Here is a 7,267-nt window from a genome sequence, read left to right as displayed (position 1 = left end):
TTGAACTCAAAGGTTATTAAGAATGGTCAGATAGGACACGATTGTGAGGAAATACTGTTAATTCTTCACAATCAATGCCATATGTCAGCACAAGGTCCAAAGTATGAAGGCCAGAGTACAGTTTCCCTTCATTGGCTTCCTGTTAAATCAAGAATAGAATTTAAAATTCTCCTTCTCACATATAAAGCCCTTAATAATCAAGCTCTATCATATATCAGAAATCTGATTACCCCGTATGTTCCTAACAGAGCACTTCACTCTCAGACTGCAGGTCTGCTGGTGGTTCCTAGAGTCTATAAAAGTAGAATGGGAGGCAGATCTTTAGCTATCAGGCTCCTCTCCTGTGGAACCAACTCCCAGTTTTGGTCCGTGAGGCAGACACCCTGTCTACTTTTAAGACTAATCTTAAAACTTTCCTTTTTGACAAAGCTTATAGTTAGAGTGGCTCATGTTACCCTGAGATATCTCTATACTTATGCTGCTATAGGCTTAGGCTGCTGGAGGACATCAGGGTCTATTTTTCTCACTTTGCTGAGTTATCCTACTGTTCTCCAAGTTGCATTGCTTGTTGTCATTTCAGCTTTTAACCATTTTTTTCTTCATAGTAGGTACACCTGGTCTGCGATCTGTTAGCTGTGACATCATCCAGGGAAGACAGATCACCCACTATTACCATATAACGTAGAAAAGTTTCTGGATCAATGTGTGCTTCTGTGCTTTTTTTTTGTCTCTCTTATTGTGTCTCTGCTCTGTCTTCTGTAACCCCCAGTCGGTCAAGGCAGATGACCATTCACACTAAGCCTGGTTCTACTGGAGGTTTTTCCTTCCTATTAAAGGGGAGTTTTCCTTTCCACTGTCACTTCATGCTTGCTCAGTATGAGGGGTTGCTGCAAAGCTATGAACAATGCAGACGACTGTCCCTGTGGCTCTATGCTCCTTGAGGAGGAGTGAATGCTGCTTGTCAAGACTTGCAATCAGTTGATGCAATCTACTGGGTTTCCTTAGGAATTTTTTTTGACCAATCTCTATAATCTGATCCAATCTGTATAATCTGATTGAATTTCATTTTGGAAAGTGCCTTGAGATGACATGTTTCATGAATTGGTGCTATATAAAAAAAAATTAATTGAATTGTTCTCAAGTGCAAGCAGAGGGAGGTGTTTGGCGAGGAATGTACTGCATCAAAAAATGCCCTCCCAGGAAGTCAGCTCCCCCGGTGACTCCAACATTCTCCAAAATATCTGCAGGGTTCAAGGCTAGAGACAACTGGTGAGGCCCAAAAATCAACTGCAAACTGAAACCAACACCCCAACTCCCCCCAGACCACCCCGACCCCACAGAAGGGACCAGACTGCTAAGAACCCCCCCCCCCCCACCCGCCCCAAGAAAAAATGACTACTCCTAAGACAACTCCAGTCAGCCAGTCTGCCCGAATCATACAGACCCGTTGATCTCCAGATAGAACCAGCACCAAGAGTTGCCATGAACCAGGACTGAGACAAGGAGCCAGAGCCATACACGGAGCCCCCCAAGGCCACTGGTGAGCACTGGAGTTGCCCACCCATTTTTATACTGTATTGTTCCTTTCAAACAAATTCAAATGGGCCAACTGAGACCTGTGAAAGCATGGACCCATCATGTGCTCCATCTTCTCATGAGCAGAGTGTTACTGGGACCATTCAAGAAAGACAAAAAGTAGATTAGTAGCCAGTGTTCATTGTTTTTTATATCGGCTAGTTTTACCTATGTTTAACCCCCCTAAAACCCTGCCCTTGTTTTCAAGGCTCCCTCATCTGAGAAGTAAAAGACCTTTTAGGGCCTGCTGAAACCCCAGGGCCTTCGCATTGGAAGAATAAGAAAGCTTCCACATTGAAAAAATGGACTGTTTTAAGACATTTTATGGTCAACCAGATACTGTTATCTGAGAGGCCTAAAGAGGCGACTTACCACCACTGTAGAGCCAAGGTTGCAGTTGTGATGTGTCAGGAATGTTTGCCAAGACCAATTCATTGGTGCAGCATGTGATGTTGCCACACATGACTCCATGGTGCTCCATAACAGGTTATTATTATTATTTTATTATTACCACTATTACTTCTACTACTACAACAACAACACACAGATCCAACGTTTTAATTTAAAGGACTATACAATATGTCTCTTCTAACTGTCACCTGCTCGTGTGGAAAGACTAGGGATGTCGGAATTAGTGATTTGGTTGAGAGTGGCTATTGGCTAGCCAGAGTCCATTTTGAAACTTTATATGCAGTGGATTTGTTCATCACGGATGAAGATTTGAATATTACTGGACCAGGAATGTCACTGCAAGCTTTTGTGGGCATGCTTGAATGGCACACTACGCTCTTTGGTCAGGTGAGTACATCATCGAAGCAATTGTGTATTACATTGACTTAGTTTGCCATTTCTGTGGTTTCATGGTCTGTTTTTTCATTTTTTATCAGAGTGGCAAGATATGTGGAGACACCATGCAGAAATCATTCTTGGAATGGTCTTATGCAAAATTTGAGGTTGAGAGGTTGTCTCAGGTGCATCAATTTCAGTGCCCCACATGCACACCCTCCATGTTGGCTGTTGCAGTAGATGGGAACCACAAGCTTTACCGCTTTAAAAGGCAACTGGGGTTAGTAACATTCTTTTCCATTTAAATTCTGGATTGCTGTATATGTAAACCTTATTTTAGTTTAACTCCTGTTTTGGTTCATTTTAGACCTAATGGATCTTTTTGGCCAAGGATGCTAAGGTGACCTCCTTTGTTGACTACATTCATGGGACAACACATGTAAAGTTTATTTCCATTTCTTGTTTTTACTTATATGCCTAAGAGCTTGCACTGACCAATTGGCCCTGATCTTCACTTGGATCTTGAACAAGTCATTAGACCTGTGTGAATTTCCTTTATGCTTCAAATGGTCCACCAACATCCTGTCTTAAAGAAATGCACCATCATGGAGTTAAATAACTACAGGCCTGTTGCCCTGATGTGTGTGGTCATGACATCCTTTGAGCGACTGGTGTTGAAGCATCTGAATGTCACAGGCCCCCTGCTGGACCCCCTGTAGTTTACTTACTGGGCAAACAGGTCAGCAGATGATGCAGCCAGCCTGGGACTACACTTCCTGTAACACTTTAACCACACACTAAAAGTATCCTGATTGTGGATTTCTGCTCAGCCTTCAACACCATCAACCCAGTTACCCATGAAAAGCTCACCCAGCTCACAGTGCTAGCCTACGCCTGTCAGTGCATCATATTTCTTTGTTAAAAATGTTTTTATTTGTCTGATATATTATTCTAATCTTAAATGTCATGTTGATGCCTTGGCTTTAAGCAGAAAATCATGATTAAGAGAAAGGCTTGAAAACATCAGTCTCTGAGTAGTAATTAATTTATACATTTTGGATTACTGAAATAAATTAACTTTTCAATAATATTATATTTCATTAAGTTGCCTCTGTGAAAATTATTGGATGTAAAACAGCTGTGAAAAGTTGCTTATAAGCAAAGATGTAGGAAAAATACATCTTGACCTCAGATGAAAGACTGTGAGCCCCAAAACACTTTCAACATGTTTTGGTGTTTGTGGATGCCATCCATCCATCCATCAATCCATCCATTCATCCATCCATCCTCTTCCGCTATCCAGGGTTGGGTCGTGGGGGTAGCAGCTTCAGTAGGGAGGCCCAGACGTCCCTCTCCCCAGCCACTTGAGCCAGCTCCTCCGGGGGGAATCCCAAGACGTTCCCAGGCCAACAGAGAAACATAGTCCCTCCAGCATGTCCAGGGTCTTCCCCTGGGCCTCCTCCCGTTGGGACGTGCCCAGAACACCTCACCAGGGAGGCGTCCAGGAGGCATCCTAACCAGATGCCCGAGCCACCTCAACTGGCTCCTCTCGACATGGAGGAGCAGCGGCTCTACTCTGAGTCCTCCCCGCATGACTGAGCTCCTCACCCTATCTCTAAGGGAGAGCCCAGACATACGGAGAAAACTCATTTTGGCCGCTTGTAAATAAAGACCGAAAGTCACGATCGCTTTGGGTCGTGACTTTCGGTCACGACCCAAAGTTTGTGGACGTTTTTACATTTTACTGATGACACACAAACACATATCCACACCAACAGATGCAATAACTTGGGAGTCATTTTTACATAAAGACAGTTTATTAGCATATATTATACATACATTTCTGAATATAATTGTGGTTATATAATATCAATAAGTCAAAAATAACGGCTGTAGTTAAATATGTATAAAACTAAGCAGATATACTACTCTTGAATTTTAAAAACATGTCTGTTCATGAATATTATAGTTCATCCCTGTTTCTCCAAATCTACAAAAACCACACTTTACAGGCTCAAGAGCTTATAGTACGATGACTCAGGATAACGTGTTTGTATCGGTCTCTGCATGTGTGCATTAATGTCAATAATTTTGTATGCTCCAACAAAAATGTCACATCTGTTTCACTTTCATGCATCCAACTTTGTGAGAACAAGAGATTATAATTATTTCTTCAACGGAAAATTTCTCCAACTTTTTCACAGGAGATGGAAAACTTGTGACATCAAAAACTGTGAGCTCATGCTTTCCTGTCATATAATACTGTTCGAAAATATGCAATACCAACTCATGAAGTCAGTCATTCTCAGCTTCAACAAACTGTGCATTCAGTTTTATTGTCATTTGTCAAAGCATGAGAGGTACACATAACTTTGAGGCATTTCTATGTGGAATAATTTATTTATTAAGCTTAGTTTAGACTCACGCATCTGAGACAGAAAAAAATAATGTTATTGTTATAAAGTGAGTTAAAGAAATGTAAGGGAATAAAACTATATAGCAAACACTGATTAATATTTTATATAATTCACATTAGCCTGTTTTCAACAGCTTTTGCCTGTAAATGACAGCTTAAAGTTAACATAATAATAGAGAAGCTACATTTTAAGTAATTGTTCTGGCTTAAAATGGGGTTCTGTTAAGAATTCTTAGCCAGTAAATTCCTACTGATAGGGATGGGCAAATCAGACCAAAACAATGATCTCACACCACAACCTAATTCAGTTATCATCTAATCAACAATCAAGCCAGGGGATTTGTAGGAAATGAGACAAATCGAGAGTTTTTGTCCAAAACCGTAAAACCGGCTTGTCAGCCCATGTGACTTCAAACTTTTTGCCATGTGGGCTAAAATCTTTGACATCAGATTTATAGGGTCAGTATTTCACAAAATGTAATATTGTTGCCTCACAAGTATAATAGTTAAAGCAGAGGTGCGTCTCTCTTTTTTAGCTTTAGTATGTTTATTCCACATGATGAAATCACAGATTTACCTGTGGAAACAACACTCCTTATTTGTCTGCCTCTCATCTACACACAGAGCACTGGCAGATCTGCCCACTTAGCTCCAATGTCTCCTGTTATGCTGCTTGTGTAATCACGTGACTCAACCTAACTGAGTTTAGCCGAGCAACACATAAGGCAGATGCTGCACAAGAGGCACATGCAGGTTTTTTCATACTCCCTCCTATGATATCAAATAAAAGCATTATTAATGTTATTTCATAAAGGAAAAGGCATGCAAAGCCCCCTGTCACCTCTTTATCTTTGACCTTTTACCTTTGTTACAAGCCCAGTAACTGCTCTCTGCATTGTGAGACGGGAAAGCAGGCTGTGGAGCTTGAGCCCGGGCTTTGCGTCGGTATGTGGGCTCTATGTTCCAGATGCCCAAAAAGTTTTTGGTCATAAAACCAGTAAGTGAGAAGCATGATGAGGTATCTGTACTTTTAAGACAACACAGCAACTTTGTGTTGTTTTTGCTGGGGGCTAGGGGGGGAAGACTGGCAGAGAGGGGCTAAACACCGCACACACCCTGGAGGAGAAAAGAGCCTCTTGTTACTTAGTCCTGAGCAGGAATAGAAGACAGGTGAGGAGAAGCTTTTTTTTATCTGGCCATAATCATTCAGACTGTAGTTTGCTAGCTGGTAGCTAAAGACTTTGTAGGTCTCTAAAAAGCTTTTTTCTTTTAGTGCGCTAAACAGTAGCTGACACTCACCGGTATTATTTTCTATTAGATTTATTTAATAGGGACAGACGCACAATAACATAGACGGCAGCCCCATGGCTGCATCATGGTGCTTATAGCGTGAACTTGTTAGGACCACTTGTTCCAAGATGAGCTTTTGTAGACAATCTATCTTATTACTGAAACGTTGTTAGAATAGCAAATATTAAGCAATGTGTGATGATGAGATGCAGTGTTGTGGCATTTTATTTATACTTAATCTTTTTGAGAGATGATTGAGATGCAGCTATCTATAAGCGGCTGCTTTAGAAGGTAGACTGAAGTTAATAAGGTGTCACTGACAAATCATTATGCAGATTATATCATATTTCTATATATAAATTCTCCCCTGAATTGATAATGTAGGTTTCTGTGTATAAATGCAATAAGACAATTTTATACAACATGCTTTCTTTTTCCTTCTTTTAAGACACTTATAATGAGACAATTCTAGAAATGTAATTAAAATTAGATAGTAGTGGGTGAACTTTAAACTTCTTGACTTGTCAATCATAGAATGAATAATGTATGACTGTGTCTGAATACATTTACACATTAAATCTGTACTACCTGATTTAGTCAAACTGAAGAAAATAAATGTAATAAGCTAACTACAGCTGTCTCATAAATAGAGGAAAATGGAGCACATGCAGCCTTGTAAATACACAACAAAGTTATTTTTACTGTAAAAAAAAACAAAACATTGAATTAAAAAAAAACATTCTGCATAAATTTTATTCCTGGATAGGTAATTTATGAATGGGCAAATCAGAGAACTCCTGTACTGTGTGATTAGCAAAAAAAAAAAAAAAAAAAAGAAGAAAAGAAAATAAGGAGCAGCCAAAGGGAGTGGGATGTTAACCAGCTGGGTTAGAAAGAGTTCAACAGGTTAAAAAAAGTTTGTCTAGTCAACATTAAGCTGTTTGGTCCTGAACCTAGGTAGAAATTTACAAGCAGTCAGTTTACGAGTTGTTAATTATGTCAGGGTGTGCTATGGTTAAATACAGAACAACTGATAGCTAATTTCCTGCTCCTAGAAGGACAGAAGGCATGAATCAGATGAGGTGATTGATATGGATATTAGAAAATACAAGCACAGAGAGAACAAAGACAAGAGTCAGAATTAACAAAATACACAGTTACAATTGACAGGGAGGATGAGACAGAAAAGAAAACACAATA

The 7,267-nt window shown here is 40.1% G+C and overlaps 1 long non-coding RNA gene across 1 annotated transcript; it reads left to right on the top strand.

Moving 5' to 3' along the window:
* The first annotated feature begins 1,470 nt into the window (after positions 1-1,470).
* LOC118557047 lies at positions 1,471-3,114 on the top strand. The gene is made up of 4 exons (XR_004927547.1): positions 1,471-1,540; positions 2,270-2,373; positions 2,463-2,641; positions 2,729-3,114. It is a non-coding gene; the product is annotated as an uncharacterized LOC118557047 (long non-coding RNA).
* The last annotated feature ends 4,153 nt before the right edge of the window (positions 3,115-7,267 follow it).

Source organism: Fundulus heteroclitus, chromosome 22 (assembly GCF_011125445.2).
Source record: "Fundulus heteroclitus isolate FHET01 chromosome 22, MU-UCD_Fhet_4.1, whole genome shotgun sequence".
Taxonomy (NCBI): domain Eukaryota; kingdom Metazoa; phylum Chordata; class Actinopteri; order Cyprinodontiformes; family Fundulidae; genus Fundulus; species Fundulus heteroclitus.
Note: the sequence above shows the minus strand (reverse complement) of the source record. Positions and strands in the feature narration are given on the sequence as shown.